The sequence below is a fragment of the Microtus oregoni genome, unplaced genomic scaffold (genome assembly GCF_018167655.1).
Source record: "Microtus oregoni isolate MIOR12 unplaced genomic scaffold, Mior012 000074F_003, whole genome shotgun sequence".
Taxonomy (NCBI): Eukaryota; Metazoa; Chordata; class Mammalia; order Rodentia; family Cricetidae; genus Microtus; species Microtus oregoni.
The window spans coordinates 774,760-801,800 of record NW_024543990.1 but is presented as its reverse complement, the minus strand read 5'-3'; the positions used below and the strand labels follow the sequence as shown (position 1 = coordinate 801,800).

At 41.8% G+C, this 27,041-nt stretch overlaps 1 protein-coding gene across 1 annotated transcript in view; it reads right to left on the bottom strand.

Moving 5' to 3' along the window:
- Cdkl5 (cyclin dependent kinase like 5) overlaps positions 1–26,786 on the bottom strand; it is a 195,576-nt gene extending 168,790 nt beyond the window's left edge. The window contains exon 1 of the mRNA XM_041642398.1: positions 26,684–26,786. The gene's annotated coding sequence lies outside the window, so the exon portion shown is untranslated. The remainder of the gene's footprint in view (positions 1–26,683) is intronic.
- Between the last annotated feature and the right edge of the window lie 255 nt (positions 26,787–27,041).

Genomic DNA, 27,041 nt, shown 5'->3' with positions numbered 1-27,041 from the left:
CTCTCTCCAGCTCCCCCACTCCACAAAAAAAAAATTTAAAGGAGACCAAGAGAGCCAGGCACACACAAAGAATCCACAAGTCTTAAAAAACAAAACTAAGAATCTTGGATTTGAGAATGTAAACTTTGGGACAGTGACATAATTTGTACACATACACAAGTAAAAAATAAATTCATGACAATTTGTCCACATCCAAATAATAATTAGGATACTAGTAATAATTCAAAAATGGAACATTCATCATTCATTTCTTTGTTCCACAAACATTTGCTGTACAAATATACTCTATGCTAGTCACTATACCAGATGTAGGAAATACGACTATGAACCAAACCAAACGCTGAGCCATTTCTCCAGCTCCCATTTCTGTTAGGGTTTTTGTATTTTTGTGTTATTAGATTTACTGTGTGTGACTCACATTTGGGCACCACAGCACACATGTGGGGTTAGAGGGCAACCTTCAAACATCAGTTCTCTCTTCCCACGTGTGTCTCCAAGATTGAAACATCAGTTTTCTCTTCCCATGTATGTCTCCAAGATTGAACTCAAGCAGTCAGGTTTGGTGGCAAAACACCTTGACCTACTGAGTCATTTAAGGACTCCCCCCTCCTTTTTTTTAAAGTACAACAAATTGGACATTTACCCCGGCTCCAAACTTGGGAAGTCCCTTACAATATATAGCCAAGCCTGGCCTGGAACATCTAATCCTCCTGATTCAGCTTCCTGAGTAGAAGTGTGTACAGCTATGACTGGCTCTAATCATTGGACTTTCATGTTCCTATTAAGCAAATAATATATGCAGGGAAAATAGCAAAGCAGGAAGAAGTGGACATACAAGGAGAACAGAAAGAGGTATATGGGAGGGTTTGAAGGGACTAAAGAAAAAAATGTTGTAATTAAATTATCTCAAAAATAAAATAGAGTAAAATAATAAAAGTAATGAATTGTGTTTGGTTTGGATGTGGGTGAGTGGTTTGGCTGTCTGTGTGTCAGGATAAGGTCTCACATAGTCTAGATTAACCTCAAATACACTATATATCTGGGGATAGTCTTTAAGTCCCGATCCTCCTGCCTCCACCTCCCAAACACTGGGATTATTAATACAAGCCATGTGCCACCTCAACCAGCTTTTAATGTACCATTTAATAACATATTATTCACTCATCCAACAAATATTTATTCAGCACCTACTGAGTTTGAAAATATAATGGTTAGCATTCTTATACATATTCTATTTTTACCTATGTTAGAAACTGGGCAGATCACCCTTCAAGGCCCCCATACATAAAATAGAGCTAATAGCTACTCTTACAGAGATGTAATGGAGTAAATGTGGCAAATCAACCTTTAAAGTGTTCTGTGCTCAAATGAAATGACATAGCTGAAAGACTGAAACAGCTTCAGAACAGCATGCCAAAAAGGCAGGAAGGGTGAATTAGAAATAGAATATATACATATATATATGTATATATATATACACTAACCTAATGTTTATCCTTGGATAGGAAACAGCCTTAAATATCTCTGCATCCCTTCATGTAGGCAAGGCTTCAGTAAACATATGAATGAACAGAGGAAGAATTAACTAGCACATATTATGCAGTCACTCCTGACTCCTGAGCTGGGCACTTCACTGTTACTTAGTTTTCAAAATCATCTTGAGAGCTACTTATTTGTTACTGCTGGTTTTGTTTTGTTTGTTTGTTTGTTTGTTTTTGAGACAGGGTCTCACTGTATGGGATGGCTAACACTGGCTGTGTAGAATCAGGTTGGATTCTGTGCTAGTGGGTTTTTGTTAACTTGACCCAGACCTAGACGTACCTGGGAAGAGGGGATCGCAGCTGGAAAACTAGGCATGTCTGTGAGGTATTTTCTTCATTCTAAACGATGTAGGAGAACCCAGCCTGCTGTGGACTGTGCCGACCCTGGGCATGTGAGCCTGGGCTATAAAAGAAAGGCAGCTGAGCAAGCCATAAGTAGCATTTCTCCAAGCTTTACGTTTCAAGCTTCTGCCTTGAGTTCCTATCTTGACTTCCCTCAACAGTGGACTATAACCAAAGAACTAAAATAAATGTTTTCCTCCCCAAGTTGCTTTTGGTCAGAAGTTTTGTTTTGTATGAGTGTGTGTGTGTGTGTGTGTGTGTGTGTGTGTGTGTGTGTGTGTATGATTTTTTGGTTGTTTTGTTTTGAGCAGACATTTTATCACAGCAACAGAAAGCAAAAACTAGTGTCAAACTTGCGGCAGTCCTCCTTCTTCTGCCTCTTGAGTAGTAGGATTAGAGGTATGTGCCGTTATGTCCAGTGAAGGATTATTATTTTAAAGGTACAGATGAATTATGATCTTCCACAAATAAGGTCATAACAAATATAAAGTTAAACAAATCTGATCAATATAACATAAATATTTGCTTCTTCTGTATTGAAAGAATTAACAAAACCCTGCAAAAGGGAAAAAGGTTTTCATTAACATGAAAAGAACGTACAGAAAGAAAAATATAAACAATGAATAATCCATGCAAATGTTCAATTGACTAGTAATTCTGAACATACAACAAAAAAAAACAATCATCCATCCCAACAGGACACAAATTTTTAACAGGTAACTTTCGTTTAGGTGACTCAGCAACATTTCTCCCTGACTTCTCAGAAATGTGGCACAGCCCTATGGGAATCATCGACCATTGCCCACTGCAATTCTAAAGAATAGAAAAGGCATGCTTTAAAAGCAAAGACAAGAAAAATAAGTGTAACTACACACAAGAATTTGCTTTAAAAGGCATCCACTGCCATGATGTCCACAATACAGGAAAAGAGGGAATGCCCTGAGGTAGGGGGCCCAGAGGTTCTACTTTAAAATGGCTGACTGGGGCTGAAGCTGCAGCTCAGTTAGTACAGGGCTTGTCTAGCAGGAAGGCCTAGGTTAATCCCCAGGACTGCATAAATCAGGCAGAGTAGCTCAAGCTTGCAATCCCTGCACTGAGGACATGGAAGCAGGAAGTGCAGGAATTCAACGACATCCTTGGGCACACAACAAGGCCCAGGCCAGCCTAGGCTACATAAGATCCTGCCTCAAAATAAGAAAGAGAACCCAAAGAAAAACATATAGGCATCCTACTGAATATTAACCTTCATCAGGCGATGAAAGGAGACAGAGACAGAGACCCACATTGGAGCACCGGACTGAAATCCCAAGGTCCAAATCAGGAGCAGAAGGAGAGAGAGCACGAGCAAGGAACTCAGGACTGCAAGGGGTGCACCCACACACTGAGACAATGGGGATGTTCTACTGGGAACTCACCAAGGCCAGCTGGCCTGGGTCTGAAAAAGCATGGGATAAAACCGGACTCGCTGAACATAGCGGACAATGAGGACTACTGAGAACTCAAGAACAATGGCAATGGGTTTTTGATCCTACTGCACATACTGGCTTTGTGGGAGCCCAGGCAGTTTGGATGCTCACCTTACTAGACCTGAATGGAGGTGGGTGGTCCTTGGACTTCCCACAGGGCAGGGAACCCTGATTGCTCTTTGGGCTGATGAGGGAGGAGGACTTGATTGGGGGAGGGGGAGGGAAATGGGAGGCGGCGGCGGGGAAGAGACAGAAATCTTTAATAAAGAAATAAATTAAAAAATTTCAACAAATTATAACAGAATAAATAGCTGGACAAACACAGATTTACCTCTCTCCCTACATCAAACCCCAATGAGATAAGCAAAAAAAAAAAAAAAAAAAAATCCAGAGTAGACTTGAAAATTTAACTGTACCAGACAGATGAATGAAGAATTACAAGAAGCTTTAAAGGAGAAAAAATATGATGGAATAGATTGAAAAACACCAATAAAGTTAAAGAACCCAAAGCTTTGTGTAAAGAAAAGAGGCATGCTCTCAAAAGACATGTTTTTCCAAAACAGCCTATGAAAGATAATACAATTAGAGGCAGTAGGGACTAAGTAAATGAAAGAAGCAAGCAGGCCACATGAATGCAGAGCTGGGAACACCATTGCCAGTGTCCTTCCCTGTTCTTTCGGGAGGTCCATTGCTGCTGTAGCATTTCCCCAGTTCTGTTTGTCTAAAATGACATCCAAGACCAGGAATAGTCCTCACTAATGGCGATGCCTTAGAATTGGAACAAAGCACTAATTAACTGTGTCTTCCCTAAGGAATGGGAGTCCTACGACCCTACCAATTGAAGAAAGCAACCCACACACTCTACAAAAACAAGCAAAGGGGATAACTAGCGAAAACATGTTTGCTCAAGACAGGGCAGCACTTGTCAGACCTAGCACTCAGGAGGTAGAAATAGGAGGATCATGACTTGGAGATTAGCCTTTTCCACAAGAACACATGAGACCCTGCTTCAAACTAATGCTCAGGAGAGGGAGCCAAGTGGATCTCTGTGACTTTGGGGCCAGCTTGGGCTACACTATGAGTTCTAGACTCACCAGGGATACACAGTGAAACCCTGTTTCAAAAAGGTACAAAAAAGTGGCGTCAAATAAGAATCCATGGGGGAGTCAAAAAAATAAATCTAAAAGGAGGATATGAAGAACACAGATGCCAGTATACAGTGACTGTCAAATGCAACCGAAATGCCAAGTAACACCAGGATGAGAGAGGTCTACTAGATGAAACATAAAAGTCATTAGTGACCTCAGAAAAAAATAGTGTAAGTGGTAATGAAGATGGGAAATTAGGAAGCAACAGCTAAAGGTTGAGAAATGAGTTAAAAAAAAAAAAGACAAACTATTTCTTTACTGGCTACTCTTTCAACCACTTAGATAAAAAGAGGGTTAGGAAGCGAGAAGAGAAGTGGACATGTGGCTCTCATGAAGTTGTTTTTTTTTCTTTTTTAAGAAGTAAATTAAAAAAAATGGGGGGTGTGTATGTTGTACACGCACACAAGTATATTTGTATACAGAGGCCGGAAGACGGCATCAGAGCACCTGGAACTGGCGCTACAGGCAGTTGCAAGTCAGTCGTGTGGGCCCTGAGAACACACCTGGGATCCTCTGCAAGAATAATAGGTGCTTATAACCACTGAGCCATCTCGCCAGCCCTGAGGAAAGGTATTCTAAGATGAGATCCGTAGGGATAAGAATATGGGCAGAGAAAACAGAAGAGCCAAAAGTGAAAGTAAGAACTGGACAAGGTTACTTAATCTCAGCCGTGCCGACATTTGAGACATAATTCTGTCATGGGCAGTTAGCTTGTACACACTAGGATGTCTGCCAGCATCCTTGGACTCTACCCTCACCATGTCCTGAGAGCAAAAATTGCTTCTCCCCATTGAGAACTCTCTGAGAACAAGATAGGGAGAAAGAGCGGGAATAGGCAATTAAAACCACCGCTGAAATAGCTCTACCAAAGCTGAGGCTCCCTGGGAAGGGCCTAATCTCAAACAGCAGCCAGGCATCAAGCAGGGTGTCATCTGAGAAAGACAGAAGGAAAGGAAGGGCAGCTCTAAGTAGGGAAGCTGATTTATCTGAAGATGGTTCCAGGAGCTGAAGAAACTCAGAAAAGTGAAGTCCTGGGAAGGAGAAGGTAAGGTTACCATGTCAGCATGGTAAGTCAGCATGAACGGCGATGAGTAAGTAACAAGGAGGGAACCGACGGGAAGGATCTATAAAAATCAAGGGGAAAATCAGCCACTATGGTTCGAATGTTCATTCCAAAACTCATGTTGAGATGTAGTTGTCATTATAACAGTGCTAATAGGTGGGACCTTACTGAGTGTGGTAGCCTGAACCTTTAATCCTAACATTATAGACAAGAGGCCAGTAGATCCCTATGAGTTCCAGTCTAGCCTGATTTACATAGGAAGTTCTGGGACAAGATGGTCTTCAGAAGCAGAATTTATACTCCCTCTTCTGAGTAATACCTCAAAGAATATTAAAGACAGCTAAAAAATAATCACACTTCTCAACCTAGGCAGACCCTTCTGAAGTTAGCAAATATTGCAAACCACATACAGAAGCAAGCAGAAGGATTGAAGGCTAGAAGTGAAGACAAATGAGAGGCTTCCTTCTTCAAGAAATCCATAAAAAATAATCCAAGGGAAAGGTCAATATAACTATATTTTAAGTGTCCAAAGGAAAGAAATTGGTAAGAAATTTGCTACGGCCAGTACTCTTGTTACTGCCCATCCTGCTGCCCCTCAGAGTATATTCAATAAACTTTGACTTTCTTTTTTTTTTTTCAAAAAAAAAAAGGTGCTAAAAAGTTACCCAGAAGAGAGAAAACTTTGAATATTAAAGAAGTAAAGAACATTTTGGCTGGAGTGATGGCTCAGTTGGTAAAACACTTGCCCCCTAAGCCTGAGGAACTGAGTTCAATCCCCCAAACTCAAGTATCCAAGTTAGAAATATGGGTGTGGCAGTGGGCCCTGGAGAGGGAAAACAGAGGGATCCTTAGGACTTGCCAGTCAGCCTAGCCAAGCTCCAAGCCAATGAGAGATCTATCTCGGAAAAAAAAAAGCTGTTTCAGGGGATAGAGGGAAGCTAAAAAAGATAAAAACATTTGCCACAAAGCCTGATGACCTGAGTTCAACACCCAAAACACACATAAAGGTGGATGGAGAGAAGTGACTCAGAAAGCTGTCCTCTGACCGCCACATGTGTGCAGCATGGCATACATACATACATACATACATATAGACATACATACACACATACATACATACATAAAAACATACATACAGACAGACAGACATATAGACATACATACACACATACATACATACATAAAAACATACATACAGACAGACAGACAGACATACACACACCATATACCTACAATAAAAACAAATAAACAGAATTTGTTTTAAAAGTCAAGGTGAATGGTTAATGTGGAAATGATATTCGATGCTGTCCTTGGCATCCCCACAGACATGCACATACTCCACTTACACACACATGGGGGTACAGACAGAGAGGGAGGGAGGGAGGGAGAGAGAGAGAATATACAATGAAGTTCTAACATCTAAACAATAGCTCCAGAAAGGGCAAATGGAAGAGAAACAATATTTTTAAAGATCACAAACATAACTGAGAATATCAGGAGTCCTCAGACTGATGGAATACACCAAATAAATGCAAGATAAATAAGAATAAATTCATGGCTAAAGATAGTACATAGAAACTGACAACCAAAAACTAAAAAAATAAAAGGTTTCAAAGAACACCCAAAAGAAGATAAAGACCTGCCTACTATGAAACTACAAATGGACTAACTACAGACTTCCCATTAACAAGACTGGTCAAAACACAAAAGACTCACGGTATCAATGTGTGGAGGGAAAACCACTGTCAACCTGAAATTCTATGTCCTGTTTAGCAATCATTCAAGAGAAAACATGAAGTAGGGACATTTTCAGAAACATTAAGAACAGATTTACTACTAATGGGCCGATATTGAAAGAACTACTTAAGAATATTACTCAGAAAGAATGTGAAGTTCTCTGAAGGAGCCGCATGTGTATTAAAAAGCCTGATCTTGGCTGAACAGAACACGGGGATTCTGGAGAGATGGGATATTTCAGGTCAAGAATCAAATTATTTTTGGTTACTATTTGTCCCTTCTTAACAGCCTTCTTGTGACCTAAAACTTCTTGACTTTTAGATAAAATGCTTATAATACATTACTAAGCCTACCATGCCGGGCTGGAGAGATGGCTCAGCGGTTAAGAGCATTGCCTGCTCTTCCAAAGGTCCTGAGTTCAATTCCCAGCAACCACATGGTGGCTCAAAACCATCTGTAATGAGGTCTGGTGCCCTCTTCTGGTGTGCAGGCATACACACAGACAGAATATTGTATACATAATAAATAAATAATTTTTTTTTAAAAAAAAAGCCTACCATGCCTAGCGTCCTCAACAGTAAAGCTGACAGTGTAAGCAATACATCTAAGGCTTACAATTCCCCCTCTACCTGGGGATCCCACATATGTGTTCTATAAACAAATCAATTCATAAGCTTCTTTTCCATGGCTATAAAAGTTCACGCCCTCGTTTCTACAGCAGAACAGGACATTTGGAGTAACATGAACACGCTACTCATATGTGACTCCTTTCATTAAAGCTTTGCATGTTGACAGAAGGAAACTGAACCAACAGGGAAGAAACGGGGTGAATGAAGAATGCTGAGCAAAGAAATACAAGGAGCATACTGGTGAAAAACTATTCACTGCTTTTATAGGCTTAAGGTAGTTTGAAGCAAAATTAACATAAAAGAAACATTATCATGGAAGAGGCCACTAGGGTTAGGACTAAGCATTCTAAAATCTCAGTCTTATTTAGGACAATACGAATACAAATTTAATTCAAGTTTAACTAAACATGTATGTTAAAATCTTAAGAGTAACCACACTTCTGACCCAATATAGAGCGAACAGTTGGTTCAGAAAGTGGAGAAACGGGGAGGCAGGAGACAATCTGGTGCTTACCTGGAATAGACTGCAAGTGAACACCAAAAAGGGAGACTGAAACAGGTGGTAAAGTTGTGAAAGCCCGATGTAGCTCGCTGAAGGGGCAGTGTGAAACTACTGGGGGCTGCAGAGTTTGGGGAGCCCCAATCTTCTGCAGGATCTTGCACCTCCAGCCACCAACCCCTGCCCATATCCCACGGGCACTGAGGCAAAGGAAAGAGCCTTAAAGTTGCCCATTGTGATGCCGCCTTATGATGCAGGCTGCACAGCAATGGTGCCTGGGAGCAAGGCACTCCCCCAAGACCATTCCCATGCCTGGCAGAGAAAGTAAAGACAACTGGTATTACCTTTGTCCACTTCTATCCTTAAGACCTGGGTAAAATCTCCCGGCAAGGGGAGCTAGGGGGTACTGTATCCTACTTCAGGAGTGGGACAGGATTCCATAAAGGGACCAATAAAATAGCCAAAGCGGCAAGACCCTAGGACTTCAACATAAATCTAAGGTTTAAAAAAAAAAAAAACCAGAAAGCATATTCTACCACTCCATCAAGCTAAAGAACTCCCAGGAACAGTAAGGCAAAATTCAAGGAAAAAAGAGAAAACAAGAGGCTGTAAAAAAGGAACTTGCCAAGGCACAAATCAAAGAGGAGACTGAAAATTTTGAATGGAATAGGTTCTACCTCCCGCTCAAATGCAAAATATCACTAAGAGAATTTGAAGCCTGAGGTACTCCGAGAGAAACCATAATGATGCAGGGGGGCAGCCCAACTCTTAACTGGATTAACTCAGATCCCAGCATTAAAGGCCTAGCAGAAAGAAAGACATGCCCATGCAAAACATAAAACTATATACCTCCATCTCTAGCATTGTACACAGTAAGTCAGGCTTGCAATGATTTATAAGAAAATTAAACCACAAGGCATAAGAGAACACATAGAAACAAATGCTCAGAAAACATAAAGAGCAAGACATTACGAGACACTGGGAATGGTTTACTGTTAAACAGTATGCTGGGGGCTCTGACCCCGCCCCCCCCCCCCCCCCGCAAAAGAACAGCATGAAAAATCTGATGGTTAATTCCAACAGAGAAATGGAAAGTGTGAAGAGGAATCCAATTGAAACTGCCACCGATGGAATGCTACCATGTAAGAGAGATGAAGGCTCACTGCAAGAGGCTCTCCGGCCTTGGCTCAACTCAGCCAAGGAAAGCTATTAGTGAACTTGAAGGGGAGAGAATATCGCCGGGGTGGGGGTAATAAGAAAGATCTATGGGACAGTATCAAAGGTCCTGACACAATATAATTAGGATCGTGGAGAGAAGACAGAAGAGGACAGAAGTACTTGAAGAAATAATGGCTAAAAATATACCCCAAAATGATCATAAGACATCTAACCACAAATTCTAGATAATCCAAGAAAAGAAAGATAAACAATAAAAAATGCAAGAAATCACATACGCTTCTACATTAGCACCATAACTTAGTAACACTAAAGACTAAATTTCCAAAGCCCTCCCATTGCCATGCCTTCAAAGCCTGGGGCTGGAGAGATAGCTCAGTGGTTATAAGAGCAGTTACTGCTCTTGGGAATCACCTGGGCTGGGTTCCCAGGACCCATGTGACAGTTCACAATTGCCTAGAGTTCTAGTTCCAAACAGACCTGATACTTTCTGCTGGCCTCCATGGGCCCCTTGTATGCACATGATACTCAAATCTCACACAGGCACGCATGCATACACATAAATTTTAAAAAAATCCTATTTTTTAAAGGAAAGGTTTTCTGTCAATGTGATTTACAGGTTATCAATTTGGTGTATAATGATCACCATTACACAATGCTCACTCTGCGTCCAAGTCTCCACTGTGTAACTTACCAGTCAAAGCTTTGCCACAAGCCTATATCCCAGCAAGAGAGGCTGGGGTGCACATTTTCTGGTAAAGCATGGCAGAAGTCCAACTAACTAATGTATATCATAGCAAATTAATTTGGTTATGTCACTACATTCCCAGAGTGATGGCTCCCCCCCCACACACCCCATTCCGAGACAGGATTTCTCTGTGTAGCCCTAGCTGTCCTGGAACTCGCTCTGTAGACCAGGCTAGCCTGCCTCTAGATATGCGTAACTCTGCCTCCTGAATGCTGTAATTAAAAATGTGCTCCACCACCGCCTAGCCACAGAGTGGTTTTATGTGACAATATTTTACCTCGGTATGGTAAGACATCAAACTAGTTTGCCAGTCTATAAGGCCTAAGTAGTAGCCTAGGAGTATGTGAAGACACATGATAAATAAGCAATACGTTCAACAAAAGACAGCTTTGTTCGATGGTAAAGGGGAGGAAGGGGGAGAAGGAAGGAAGGAGGGAGAGAGATGGGTTCAGAGAGAATTTATTATGAACGAGGAGGGCTCTGCAATTACTAGTATACTCTGAACTAGTATAATAAATCATGAAAAACTTCTTAAATGTCACTCTTACAGTTAGCAGCTTTGGCCTTCCCATATGCTACACTATAAACACAAGTGGAAGAGTTTGCAGCACCCCATAGGGAGCCATTGGCACCTACTCATGTACCAACATGGGGCCAAGGATGGCACAATTATGCCCATAGGCAGGTAACTAACCAGGCATTTCTACAGGGGGAACAGAAAGGGACAGTCACTGGAGAGGCACCTAATACAGAGAAGCCAGCAAACAAGGTGGTCCTGGCATGAGGGGGATGGGAGAGGTCAGAAAAGAAGAAATGTCTCTGGAGCATTTCCTATGTCCCACATGCAGAGACTGCACTATGGCACCAGAGTTCACAGCTCAAAACACATACCAAGGGTTTGTCCATTTCCCTAAGATGCACCACTGTTTAAACTACTAGTTTTAATATTCATACATTCTCGAGCCACATTGAAAGAAAACCCAAATCCTAGGACAACGTAAGGCCTGCAATACATGAATTCCCATCTTTGTTGCTGTTTTTGCAATTCTCCCAGGTTTACATGTCTATTTGTAGATCCATGACGTGAAGAAACCCTCTTAAGGCCCATTCCTTTTACTTGACATTTCTTGCCCTCTCTTAAGATTCTTTGCACCCACACTCAAACCACTTTGTCCCTTATTTATTTTGCCTCAAGTCTGCCTAGGCCACTTGTACCCTGCCTTTCCCTTTGAACGTGCTTTAACCCCGTGCTTTGGTCACCGCATCTGGCCTCTCCTGCTGGCTTACAGAACATCACCATTGCTTAGATTGATGTCAACATTCCCTCAGGTGCCCGAACATGAACAATGACATTAAAATACTCAAACGGTTACCCTAGCATAAGGTCATCCAAGAAAGTCCCCATTTCTTTTTACCAACCCCGCACATAGAGAGACTTCAAAAACACCTCTAAATCAAGGATATTAACTCTGGAGACTAGAGAAACCACTGGGACAAAAACATTGGTTTCACGGGCTTAATTTGGAAAAGAGGCAATTATTTTCAAGTACATGCCGTGGGCTGAACGAAACTGGAAAAAAAATGACATAAACCATTTTCCAACTCTTCAACACCACCAAGAAAAGGATCAAGGGAGGGCCACCAATGAAGGTGGGAGGGAAGGCAGACAGGCAGACTGAGCAGGTATAAGACAGTTCAATAAATTCTAAGAGCTCATGCCAAAAGTAAGCTAAGTTTAAGGCTACATTAAAATGTAGGTTGCAAAGGAAATCCTAGAAGGAGGAGATGATTATGCTATTCTTTGCATATGTAGAGTGGGGGGGGGGCAATAGCACCATTCAATACATATAGGCGCTAACAATTCTAAACTAAGGAAGACCTGAACCTTATGCAGTCAGCAAGGCAAACAAAATTTTTGCATGGCTGAAGATATCCTTTTAAAAAATGTCGGGCATAGAAGTACATTCCTGTAACTCAAAAGTCATCCTTTGCTAAAAGCAAAGCTACTTGAGACTTTGTCTCAAAAAATATCTCCTAAACATGGGAGGATGCTTACTGTAGGAGAATGGAATAAATCAGGATACTCAAAATAGTACCTCTACAGAGCTTGTGCATGCCTAAACTAACCTGAACACATAAAGTCGGGCACGTGTTATATGGCACCAATGAACGATATAGCGTGAATGACCCGTGGCAGGTCCCAGGGAGGGTGGGAGACTGTGGGACCCAGAATGTGCCATGCAGAGAGAGCTTAGGGAGTATGAGGAAGAAGGGAGAGCTAGAGAGCTAGAGACAGAGACAGAGGGAGAGGGAGAGGGACAGAGAGAAAGAAGGGGAGAGAAGAGAGAGAAGAGGAGAGGAGAGGGAGAGGCAGAGCGCTGCCTCTTCAGAACAATAGCAGTGAAGAGAGAGCCTAGACCAGCCTGCCTCTGCAGAAGGGAGAAATTAGAAGTGGGAGGAGCTTGTCTTTTAAAGGGACAGTGTACTGACTGGGAAAGCCAGCATAATCATAACATGGACCTGGGGGATGGCTCAGTGGGTTAAGAGCATATGGCCTAAGTTCAGGTCCCCAGCATCCCTGTAAAAAGGCCAGGGGTAACCATTCTTTCCCCTAACTTCACTGCTGCTGGGTGGGGATCTGGGATCATAGATAAGAAGACTGGATGGGGGGCGGTGCTGGCCAGCCATGGTTAAGGTAGAGAGTGATAAAGCAGGATGCCAGAAATTCTCCTCTGGCTTACATCACACACTTACACATATGTATACACAGAGAAAGTAAAGAAGAATAAAAGTCTGGCACAGAAGAGTTTAATAGAAAAGACAAGGTCACAAAGGAATCAGGTTTGAAATGGTATTCCTCCAGAAGTCGGATGCCCCTAAACAACATGAACAAAATTACCTAAAGACACTGTAAGAGCATAAAATAAACACGAACTAGGAAAAAAAACAGCATACATGTTGAGAAATATTAAGCCAGATCCAAGACGTCGTATTTGGAAAGACAAAAGAATTCAAACTTAATGTTGCTATTTAATAAAAATGCTTCATTAAGACATTAACTATCTTCAGCAGATAAATGGGGTGAGGGAGAACCAGGAGAGTTTTAAGTTTAAACAAGGGAGAGAGATGAAACTGTTAGAAAAAATATTTTAATTCAGTTATAAATAGAAACGACATTCCTATATAAGGTTAACAGCATGGTGAGGAAGGAAAGTAAAGGTAGTTTCTAAAAACACAATGAAAAGAGTACCACAGATGACAATCAATCAAGGAAGCAGTTGCAAAAGTTCTAATGAGATGAGAAGACTATTTTAACTTGCAGAGATTATGACCTTTTTGACAAACTGTTAAGACTCCATTGAGCTGCAATTCTGGGCTTTTGGCAGCCCTGCATTTCCCATCACACCCCTGCTTAAAACTTCAATAGTTTCCCAGGAGACAGGGCAGGGGGAGAGCGGGACTACTAAAATCTTCAAGGTCTCACCTCTGTCTACTTGGGCTTTGGCTTTGGCTTTTCTCCTTTCTAGCCATTTTAGAATTCTTCATTTTGGGGGGTGAAGGAGAGGTTAGACAGGGTTTCTCTGTGTGTAACAGTCCTGGCTGTCCTGGAATTCACTCCGTAGACCAGACTGACCACAAACTCAAGAGACCCACCTGCCTCTGCCTTCCCTGGGGCTGGAATTAAAGGGGTGCACCTGGCTAGAATTCTTCCTTTCAAAATTACTTTTAATTAGCATAAAAATAGGCTGGAAAGAAGGCTGAACAGTTAAGGCCCTCTGTTGACCTTGTAAAGGACCTGAATTCCTTCCTAGCTTGGTGTCTCACAACCCTCTGTAACCCCAGATTGAGGGAATCTGAAGCCCTCTTCCTGCACCAGGCACGAATGTGGTACACATACATGCAAAAACAAGCATACACATAAAATAAATAAAACAAAAAATTAGCATGCAAAGGCATTCGATATCATTGTGTTACTTTCTTTTGAGATGTTTTTAATTTTATTTTTAATTACATACATGGGGGTATGTGTTACATAGATGAGTACCCAGGATTCCAGAAGAAGGGATGGGATCCCCTGGAGCTACAGTTACAGGCTCTGAGTCACCTGACATGAGTGTTAGGAACTGAACTGGAGTGGTATGTACTCTTAACCACTGAGCATCTCTCCAGCCCCTCATTTTATGGTATTTTCAAGCAATACAATCTTTTTAGTATATTCTCTTCCCCCTGTCTCCCCTTCTCCTTCTCACCCTCTTTCTACATCTCCCCCCCACCTTCCCACCCCCCACCCCCCCAAACCCTCTCCACCACCACCACCACCACCCCCCCCCCCCCCGTCTCCTTTCAGCTGTCAGGTCACACCTGTCCTTTTGCCCTTCACTACCCCTCATCAGCACCTTTTTACCTTCTCCAGGTCCCCTTTCTGGTTTTCCCCATTTATCCATTTATTTCAATACATAGACACATAACAAGGATTCAAAGACCTTGTTTGTCAAGAGCCTCTACGTCTCTCACTGTGCCTCAGGGTATTTGCACCTACTCTTCTGGAAAACTAGTCCCCCAATTAATAAGCCTTCTTATTGTTAAACTCACTTAAAAGTCACCTCAGGGTGGCCTTCCTAGCAACTCTCAGAATAGATTGTCCACCTTACCCATGCGATTTGTTCCTACAGGTGACTTCTTCACACCTCTGTCTCCAGCTCAAGACTAAACTCTTTTAATGAGAGGGCAGGGCCACTGTGGGTACTCATTAAGCATTTGTTAAATGAAGCAAAGACAGACTTCAGGATGTAAGAAAGGTTATTTTACCGACGACTGAAGCAGTATGAAATACCAATTTGCACAAAATTAACTTTTGTTTACCTCAATCAATTTCAATAAGCACAATTAAGCTCAGTCTTCTCAGTGACGCTCCCTTGAGAAGCCAAGACCCTTACTGGTACATATCTTCTTTTTTTCCATGAGTGCCTTTCGGTTAAGCACTCCCCTAGACACCAGCCACCCACCACCACCACCACACTTAAGTCTCCGTTTAAAAATACCTTTGGAGGCCGCAGAGATGGCTGAGCGGTTAAGAGCACTGGCTGTTCTTCCAGAAGACCTGGGTGCAAATCCCAGCACCCATATGACAGCTTACAATCATCCGTAGCTCCAGCTGCAGGGGATCTGATGCCGTTTTCTGGTCTCTACCAGCATGCATGTGATGCAGACACATCAGTACACAACATACCCATACACATAAAAATATATCTTTTTGTACCTTCCTTTTCATAAACTCCAACGCTATTTCTAAAGAAAACCCTTTTCATGTGCATACTGTACAACTTTAATTTTGAATCCAGTTGTGATATTATTGCTAATAATTACTAGCAATTAAATCTGTATGTCCCACAAGAAGCTGACAAAGCAGGGTAGTGTCTGGAAATTGTGGGTAAATTCTAGGGTATGTTTCATCTGAACCAACTGACAATCTCTGAAAGATTCAACTTCGCCAATGTCAGGGTAATTCGGCAAAACCAATCCGACAAATTTTCTTCAACTCTCATCTGTCAACATTTTGGTAGGGAATAAGGATGTATGCATAGGTACATGTTCTTGTGTACACATGTGTGCACCTAAGTGTTCACATATGTATGGAAGCCAAAGGTCAAAATCTGGTGATTTTCTCTACCATGCGGGACTTTATGAGAAAAAGTCTTTCATTGAATTTGGAGATCATTTATTCAACTAGACTAGCTGGCCCTAAAACATCTGGGATCAACCTGTTTCGACCCCAACACTACTCCAAGTTCTTCATTAAATTTCTATTTTTAATTGAAAATAGATTTTTTTTTCATACAATATATTCTTTTTTTTCTTTTCAAGACAGGGTTTCTCTCTGTAACAGCCCTAGCTATCCTGGAACTAGCTCTGTAGACCAGGCTGGCCTCAAACTCAGAGATCTGCCTGCCTCTGCCTCCAGAGTACTGGGATTAAAGGTGTGCGCCATCACCACTCAGCCATATAATCTATTCTGATTACAGTCTCCTCTCCCTGAGCTCCTCCCAGATCCTCCCTACCTCCCTACCACTCAACTCCATACCTTGCTCTCATTAGAAAACAAATATCTAATAATAATAATAAAACAAAATAAAAACCAGGTTAGGGCAAAACAAACAGAAAAGGAGCCAAAGAAAAAAATTACAAGTAACACACAGAAACATACACATTTGAACACACAGAAAACCCATAAAAACAAAATTGGAAACCAAAAGACCTATACAGTAAAAAAGAATGATGGGGCTGGAGAGATGGCTCAGAGGTTAAGAGTATTGCCTGCTCTTCCAAAGGTCCTGAGTTCAATTCCCAGCAACCACATAGTGGCTCACAACCATCTGTAATCAGGTCTGGTGCCCTCTTCTGGCCTGCAGGCACACACAGACAGAATATTGTATACATTATAAATAAATAAATATATATATATATTTTTTTTTTTAAAAAACCATTCAACTTCTTATGCCAGGCAGTGGTGGCGCACGCCTTTAATCCCAGCACTTGGGAGGCAGAGGCAGGCGGATCTTTGTGAGTTCGAGACCAGCCTGGTCTACAAGAGCTAGTTCCAGGACAGGCTCCAAAACCACAGAGAAACCCTGTCTGGAAAAAAAAAAAGAATGAATACATAAATAGGAACAGACAGCATTATTAGACCCAAAAGCCATCTAGAAACAACGATTGAGTTCATTAAAAAAAAAAAAAATGAGGGGTAGGGACTGATCTCAGATTCTCATGCCTGTATGGCAAGTATTTTACCAACTGACCATCTCCCTAGCTCCATTTTCCACCATTTTTATCTGCCTGTATGTCTAATCTGATTGGTAACAACTTCATTTTGCCAAGAATCTAACCTTTAGGCATAATACAAAGATCTGTAACTGCAACTTACCTAAAATAATTTCAGGCAATTTTTTTTTTAAATGGGCCAGTGAGACGGCTCAGCCAGTATAAGTGCTTTCCACCAAGCCTGACAACCAGAGTTCAATCCCCAAAACCCAAACAGTAGAGTGAGGAACCAACCCCAGAAAACTGCTCCTTGACCTCTCACATCTGATGTGCATCTGCATGCATATACACAGTCGTGCAGAATCTTTATAAATATTTATGTAATGATAAATAAATAAGGGCTGGAGAGACAGCTTCGTAGTTAAGAGAGAATGCTGCTCTTGCAGAGAACATGGGTTCAATTCCCAGCACCCACATTCTAGCCCTAGAAAACCAATTCCTCTGGCTTTCTCGGGCATCTATATTCATGTGCTGAAATACAAACACACATGCACGCACACGATTGAAAAGTAAAATGTATATTTCAAGAATAAATAATTTAAAAACATGTTCATCTATGTTTTATTAGCTCCCAGAAATCTGTTTTCTTGCTCTGAAAAATCACTAGCTATCTAAATCTATTGCGCAGCTGAAAAAATGGCTCAGCAGTTAAGAACACTTGTTGATGCTCCTGCAGAGGACCCAGGGTCCTTTTCCAGCACCCATATTAGGTGACTCACAGCTGCTTGCAACTCCAACTCTAGAGGATCTGATGCCCTCTTCTGGATTCTGCAGCCACTGTCTACACAGGGCACACCTAGGAACCCCCATACACACATACAAAACATAAAACAAGTTATTTCCAAAACTCACTTCACATGTTACTATTTGATATTCGATATCAAAAAAGAAACATATTCATAACTGTTAAAAATAAAAATCAATACTATTTCAAGCCAGTTACGACTGAACTGACAGTAGGCTATTAATATCAGGCCAGCATTGTTTGTCTAATATGTTCTTGAAAAATCCAAACACAACCTACCATACAGAGTTACTGATTTACCTGCCTAGCACTTCTGAGGGTCACTTTCCCACAAGAACTGTTTATATAAAAGTTAGACACCATTTTCTAAATACTTTCAACCAAACCATTACCGTTTATTACGGGTATGCAAAAGATAACACATAAACCATCCTACGAGCAGTCCCCACCTACACCATCAACACACTAGGCAAAAACCAATACCTCACAATGTGGCAGAAGTTAGCCATGCTGTACAATTTTACCATAATCTATGCTCGCAACCTGGCTTTACTCTCCACAGAAATGATAGCTGAGAAGAAAATGCTGCCAGTAAGAGAGCCATGTCTAAATTCCACCACAACTCAGTGTGAAGCAACACAGAAAGTAGAAAATGTTTGGGTATCTGAATACAATAAAGGTTGCTCTACAGCAAGTACAGCAGAGACGATCTGTCAAGGACAATTGGAGCTCAAGAGTTCAAATGGTAAACTCAGCAATATCACTGCTCAGTATCAAGAAAACCAATTATTCTGCCTATCTATCTTACATCTGAAAGTGAGTTTTCCTTATCCAATAACTGTGCGATTTCCCCCAATTTATTTTCTATGTATCTCTAATATTATCACTAAGAACAATGTTATTTAATTCATTATCAGATAGAATGCTTGCCCAGCTTGTTGAGAGCCTAGATTTGATTCTCAGCACCACATAAATAGGGTGGTGCACATCTGTAATCCCAACACCCAGAAGAAAAGGAGCTGAAACCCAGCTTTGGCTACATAGAGATTTAATAACCAGCCTGGGCTACATGATACCCTAGCTCAAAAAATAATTAATAAAATAAACCCACAAAGACAAGGCAACTTGTGCCATTTGTAATATGGTCCTTCATATTCTACTAAGGATCATGCTTGGGCAAAGACTTGAAACAGGTCTGACGGGTGGCTCAGGAGGTAAAGGTACTAAGCCTAATGAATTCAATCCCCAAGACCCATACAGTGGAGGAGAGAACTGATTCCTGAAGGTTGTCCTCTGACCTTCACATGCATGTTCACATGTTCACAAATACACACACACACACACACACGAAATAATTAAATGTAATAAAATTTACAATGGAAACACAAGAATTGTGATGTGTAAGAAGTTATATTTTGAAGGCATCTTTAAGAGGTTACTGGTGTCTGGTGACTAGGAGGCCTAGCTGAAGCAGGTAAATGAGGTTACAAAAACCATATTTGAAGGAGAGTTGGTTTTTTAAATGTTTACTAGCATACTTTTACAGGAGACAAATTTGCTGGGTGTGGTTGTTCACGCCCTTAATCCAAGCACTTGGGAGACGGAGGCAGGTGTACCTCTGTGAGTTCAAGGTCAGCCTGATCCACAGAGATAGTTCCTGGACAGCCAGAGTTACACAGAAAAAGTCTGCCTTCCAAAAAATAAAAGTGTTAAACTGTATGTTGGAAAGCTGTACTCTGTGATGTGGGAGGGTCTTCTGTCTATGTGTTACTTTCACTGGTTAATAAAGAAACTGCCTTGCCTTTTTGATAGGGCAGGATTTAGATAGGTGGAGTAGACTGAACAGAATTCTGAGAGAAAGAAAGCAGAGTCAGGCAGACGCCATGATTCCCCTTCCCGAGACGGATGGTGGTTAGAATCTTCCCGGTAGCCAAGACCCCGTGGTGATACATAGATTATTAGATATGGGTTAAAGCAAGATGTGATAGTTAGCCAATAAGAGACTGGACATAATGGGCCAGGCAGTGTTTAAATGAATACAATTTGTGTGTTGTTATTTCGGGTGTTAAGCTAGCCGGGTGGGATGAAAAGCAGGCCTGCTCGCCTCATCACTACAACTCTGTGGAGAAATCAACAAAAATTGTCAAGGCTCTATCTATGCACAACATCCCTTTGCTTTGGCCAAGAAGATTTCTGGTCCTGAGACTCTATAATATTCATCTCTAAATGACAAAAGTGATTTTTATCAACTTAAAAATAAAGATACCACGTTTTCTTCTTTCACATGAACCTCTAAGTGTTCTTTGAAACTAAGCTTCAACAAGTTGGTTCTCTTGATGATTGATGGGTCTTGGTTTAAAAATAATGTAGCTGGTGAGATGGCTTAGCCCATGAAGATACTGGCCACCAAGCCTGACCACCTGAGTTCAATTCCTGAGGCCTACATGGTACAAGTAGAGAAGAGACTCCTGCCAAGTTTCCTCCAACCTACACACAAATGCCATGGAATGTATATGACCACCTACTCCCCACCCACAAAATAAATAAATGTAAAAATCTACCTTTTAGGGCTGGAGAGGTGGCTCAGAGGTTGGGCACACTGGCTGCTCTTCCAGGCGGCCTGAGTTCAATTCCCAGCAGCCACATGATGGCTCATAACCATCTGTAATGAGATCTGGTGCCCTCTTCTGGCATGGAGGTGTACATGCAGGAGGAATATTGTATACATAATAAATAAATCTTTTAAGAAAACAAAAAAAAATCCTAAAACTACCTTTTAATAAAGGTCATATGGCTGGCTTTAAACTCACTATGTAGCTAAGGACCTTGATGATTTAATGTTCATGTTTCCCAAGTCCTGGGATTACAGGCATGTGCCACCATGCACAGTTTATGGAGGGTTAGAATTTGGGGCTTTCCGAAAGCTAGAGAATACAGATCTATGCCACCACCTCCAGTATACGTGGTGCTGGGAATCCAACCCAGCGCTTTGTGAAAATCTGGCAAGAATTCTACCGAAATTGCTACATCTCAGGCCCAAAATTCTATTTTCAACAGAAAAGATTTCATTAGAGTTCAATATCTGTTTATTAAGGAAGAAGAATTACTCCAAGAGTGGTGGCACATGCCTTTAACCCCAGCACTCAGAAGGCAGAGGCAAGTGGATCAGAGGCTGGCAGGGTCTACTGAGAGAGTTCCACATCAGCCAGGACTGTTACACAGGGAAACCCTGTCTTAGAAAAAAAAAGAAAAAAGAAACAAGAATAAGGGCCCAGAAAGATGGCTCAGTGGTTGGAAGGGCTTGCTGCTCTGTTCTTCCAGAGGACCAGAGTTCAGTTCCCAGCACCGTATCAGGCAGTTTCTCTAACTCTAGCTCCAGAGATCTGGAAACCTTCTTCTGGCCTCTTAGATATCCACCAACACATACACATAAATTAAAAAAAATTAAACAAGAATAATGCACCTCTTTAAACTTTACCTCTCAATTTTATTTTACTTTAAGTCATTATAATTACTAAAAAGATGTACATCTGTAAATTATAACAGCTGCCACTTCAAAAGTACATCTAGCCAGGCCTGGTGGTTCGAGCCTGTAATTGCAGCTATGGGCAGAATTCTGCATCAAGGCAAGAAAAGATTGTTCAAGTCCTGCCTGGGATACAAAGGGTGAGTTCAAGGACCACCTGGATAACTTACTGGGAGCCTGAATTGGGGAAGAAAAGGGGGACTGGGAGGATACTACTAGGATTACAGCTAGTAGTAGAGAGGTTGCTTAGAATGTGCAATACCCTGGGTTCAATCCCTAGCAACACATACACATAAAGACAAAAGTGAATTCAGCGGGTATCCTCAAAGCCTTTATTAGTATAGTAAATTTAATCAGACAGTGAAAAGCTACAACGGATATGCATAAACATGAAGCACCCAGTGTTTAACTGAAACAATTATCTCATTTTGGACATATATAATTACATGTATGACTTTCATTTATGAAGGAATCAAACCAATGAGGCTGTGTTGCAAAAACTCGATACTTCTGGTTGTCCTAACCAGCAGCCTTGATAGATCCAGTCCCCTATGTCACAAAACACCAGGCAGCCTTGCCAATGAGGCCCATCAAACCCAGAAAACAAATTTATACATCCAGGACTCCCCAGGCACAACGTAAAGAATGAACTCAAAACAGGCTTTAGGAATCACACTCTTCTAGAGAAGCAGAAAACAGGGCTTGGGAAAGTCCAATTTCAAGTCAGACCGGTTTGGATGGCAATTTTGCCTCTTCTGCTGACTAGCTAGCTAATATGTGCAAATTATTTTTGCGCCCCATCTGACATGTACATGAGAAATAAGGAAAATATCTACCTTGGAGAAAGGCTGTGAGCACACATGCATACGTGTGAATAAATAATTTGCCACAGCATCTGGTATGCAGAAAGGTCCAATAGGCATAGCACTGTGAGAATTACAGAGCAGACTATACAAAAGAAAGACTGCACCCAAAACTTGACTCTGATGAGAACAACCCCCAAAACAAATGTCTTTATGTAAAAACCTTAATTCAAAGTGTTAACAAATTTCCAAGAGCCTGGTCCATTTAACCCAATAAATAATTTTCTGTTAATTCCCAAACCTGAAATGTTTAACTGATAAACATCTCTTTAGATAGAAAAGTCCTTGGTCCCGGTTTTCATAGCCACAGACAGAACTGCCTCCCAAATTCCTATCTCTGAAGAAATGTATAAACTCTAACGAGAAACGAGACCCAATCTTTGAGTAAATCACTAACACATTCACTGCTCCATATAAAGAAAAAAGTCTCAAAAATATAAAAAATTAAATCTAGATCAAGCATAGTAGCTCATGCCAGCAATCCTAGAACCTAGGAAGCTAAGGCAGGGTATTGCTACAAGTTCCAGGCCAGCCTAGGATACATAGTGAGTTAGTTCCAAGCTAACCTGGACTAAAAATGAGACCCTATCTAAAAACAAAAAATAAAAATCCAAATGCCAAAAGTGTGAATAATCAAAAAAATATCAATGTTGAGTTTCAGATTGGAAGCAGAGTGGATACTCTACAGAGAGCTGAAATGCTGACTATTGTTCCACTCCACTTGGATCCAACACCGGGCCATGTACTCTTCTTCTGAGTCACATCTCCAGCTCTAAATATTGTCTTTTGATGGCATTATTGTCCTAACAGACACAATTATCAGACGGTAAGCAACCTCTGACATTTTCTCTTCTCCTCTGTCAAGGAATTTGATGTTGCCAAGAATAAAACCTTAAGATCTAAAATTATCTGATTCTGAGTGAAATCTTTTCTAGTCAGGAAACAACTAAATACTTCAAATCTTGCTGCTTTTGTACTAAAGTTAAGGATTATATAAAAGATCTCCCTCCTGTTTCAGATCTATGCAAGTTGATTGCTTTGTTCACTGTAAATGCCTCATGCTATTATCTGACATCAATTTGTTATACTGGAGTATCACACTCTCACATTAACTGCCAAAAAATGCAATTTTATATTAGCACACCTTCAAAAAGCCAAACACTAAAAATTCTACTAAAATAAACCCACCAAAACTGTCAAAATGGAAGAAGGAAAAAGATGAAATTTTAAGCAGGTAAGAAAATATTCCCATGCTTGATTCTTTACAAATTTTCTACCAGATTATTTCTTAGCTATACCTCAACTTCCTATTATTAAGAAAACTGAAATGCAAATTCTACTGAAAGGCTAACTTCCAACAATTCAACTGTGGCTGAGAATCTCTCATAGATTTTTAGCCACTGTGAAGAAACGGGTTGGGGGGAAATGCATACTGATAGGAATTTCTCCACCTCTGTAGTTAAGGTTTGTAGTATAAGAATACTGCACCTCTGAAACAGAAAATGCCCCATAAAGTCTGGTTCTTCTCAAATGTAGAATATCTGGAACAGAATACATTTAATTCGCAATCAGTCAACCTTCTATTATTTCTGTGAGATGGCGCTTCAACTTCTCTCAATAGAAACCTTTCCTTTATAAAACCCCAGGGAGCAGAGTAGATGTCTGTGACTTAAATAACTCCAAGAACATATAATGGTAGATTTAATTAGGACCCTTGCATAAACAAAAAAAGAATCAAAACCATGGAGGGGGGGCTTTAAGAAGTCCCTAGTCTTTAATAAATTATAAGACTGAGCAATGACAAAAGCAATGCTCCCATTGGAAGGGATTTTATTTCTGAATAATTTTTCTAATACATCAAGTTATTTTTATTTAAAAAATTAGGCTTAGGGACTATGCTAAATCAACACAATAAGAACAGCAAACTGTTTCTATTTCTACCTATCAAATGAAGCATTGCACTGATTATGTTTAAAAGGCAAGCCAACTCAAAAGGATTTGATGCCCTTTCCAAGAGAGAAGCCCTCTTCCCAAGTACTCAGAAATGGCGGATTATTAATCACTCTTGGAATGGTTAACTTTATTTAGTATGCCTCTTTTGGAGTTCTATTCTTTAATGCAGCCAAATGGTATTTTTCTCCCTAATTAGGTTCCCCTGTACTTGTGCAATGCCCAGCACACACAATGTTGGCAGCGTTAGTTCTACAGCTTCTCTCTTCTGGCTCCTTCTCCCCTCACCTACCCTCTTTACCCTCCCATTCCCCCCCAAAAAAGATTTCCTTCCCAAATGTTCTCCTCTCTGCATTTGTCAACAGAAACACCCACTGGTGGTGTCAAACTGGTAATACTGCTGCAGGCTTCCTTACTCCCGTTCTAGCATCAATGCCAAAAAAAAAAAATGCTCCAACCTAAAATAGTACTTTTAATAAAGAATTGAAAATGCTTCCTAGGTACTCAAATACCATCTTCTCGGAAAGATGGAGGCCTTTTATGTTTTTATTATTAATGAATCCTAGTTGGGTTGTTAAATGTAAGATCATACTCTCCCTTTCAACACCAGATAAACAGGGATAAGGAAACATAGCCTCTTCACATTTTAAGAAAATATTTTAAAAGAATTAAAAATGAATTTACATTTAAATATTAGGCACTTTGTAATTCCAAAGTGTCACCGGTAAAAATCTCTCCCCTCTCTCTCTCTCTCTCTCTCTCTCTCTCTCTCTCTCTCTCTCTCTCTCTCTCCTCCTCTCTCTCTCTTCTCTCTCTCCCCTCTCTCTCTTCTCTCTCTCCCTCTATCTCTCCCTCTCTCTCTCTTCTCTCTCTCCCTCACTCTCCCTCTCCCTCTCTCTCTCCTCTCTCTCCCTCTCTCCTCTCTCTCCCCCTCTCTCCCCCTCTCTCTCCTCTCCTCTCTCCCCCCCTCTCTCCCTCTCTCCCCCCCTCTCCCTCCCTCTCTCTCCTCTCCTCTCTCTCCCCCTCTCTCTCATCTCTCTCTCTCCCTCTCTCCTCTCTCTCTCTCTCTCTCTCTCCCTCTCCCTCTCCCTCTCCCTCTTTGTAACCCTACAGCAAGAAAGAAATTAGCTGGAAGTGTTCCAGCAGATGTTACCTAAAACCCTAATCCTATACATATTTATGCCTCCTGTTTTCACTCAAATGCTCTCAGACAAATTAATTTGTGTAATCTTTTATATTGCCTACATAACCATTACATTCAAACAAGCCTAAATCAGATGCGCGGAAAGAAATTATTCTGTGTCAATACTTTCTAAAATCAGCTTAAATTTCAGCCAATTAAAAATAAATTGTGTTAACAGAATATTGATCTGCAACTATTTAAATATCACAGCATCCTTCTAGTCTGTCCGGAGAGATACTAAGGTCAGGCTTTTCTTATTCAAGCATCTGTGCCATACCACTCAAGTGAAGCGAAAAAACAAAACCCTCAAGAAAGATCTGCTTTAACACTGAAATCTGCCCAGGTTATTTTTTACCCCAACGTGGGCACAAAAAAAGAAGAAGGAGGAGGAGGAGGAGGAAGAGGAGGAGGAGGAGAAGAGGAGGAGGAGGAGGAGAGAGAGAGAGAGAGAGAGAGAGAGAGAGAGAGAGAGAGAGAGAGAGAGAGAGAGAGAGAGAGAGAGAGAGAGGAGAAAAAGAAAAGAAAGAAGAAAAAAAAAACCGGGTCAATTTGAGAAAGACCTGTTCATTTTGGCAGACGGTTCCAAACCCCAGGATTCAATTTCTATGAAGGTCCAAAGGGTAGGAAGGTCTGAGAAGGGGTCAATTTCTGCTTCCCTGCCAGCACGCCAGCCGTGAACTTCACAGCAACGCCTGAAAAACTTGTCCCGAGGAAGGTGGCGGAAACCTGCGGGGCTGCAGGCAGGGCGCTCGCCCACCCTCCCGGGCAGCCAAGGTCAGAAGGACCGGGGTTCTGAGTCGCAGCTGCTGGCGGGTCTGGGCTCTTTAGGAACTTGGGCGGGGGTTTGGAGCTCTTTTCAGTGCTAGCGCAAAAGGGTTTCCCCTCGTTGCAAGCCCCGGAGAGCCGTGGCCACGGGAATAGTGGGGTGGGGACACCGCAGACCTGCAGCAGAGGGGAGCCCCGCCGGGTCCAGCCTCGACTCAATGTCCCTCTAGCATAGCCCCTCTGTCTCCCAGCTCCAAAAATCGCAGTCCCAGCCCTACCGGGAAGCCCCTTGGGACGCGTGGTGGGTCGTCTAGAGAGACTCCAGCTTGGGACGCCCTCGGCTTGTCGCCCCGTTGTGGAGGGACCGGTGCCGGTGCCCCTTCTGTCACTCTCTTGAGTGGACCAACTGAGTTCTCTCTAAGGACAAACTGGTGGACACACCGCCAATGTGAGACGACCTGACGGGCGGACGCAACTACTCACCGTGCCGAGTCTCCCACCTCTCTTGGGGAACTAGGGAAGCCTCCACTCCCGCGGCAGCCGTCACCGCTTTACCTTCCTTAGCGGCAGAGACAAGTAATCGAAACCTCCGGCCCCGCCCTCTTGCCGGAGCAAACGCGCAGCCTAATTTGCTGTTTACCACTCCCGGTCTGCCCATTCGAGCCAATGGACAAGTACCTCTCATCCCGCTAGGTCCCGCCTTGGCCCCGCCTACTTCTGATAGGCGCCAATGAAGAGAAAGCGCTCGTGCTCGGGTTCGGGCTCGAGCGCCCCGCCCACGCTGCTCGTTCTCGAATCCCCAAAATCCTAGAACGCGGGTTTCTTGTACTTGCTCTCTGCT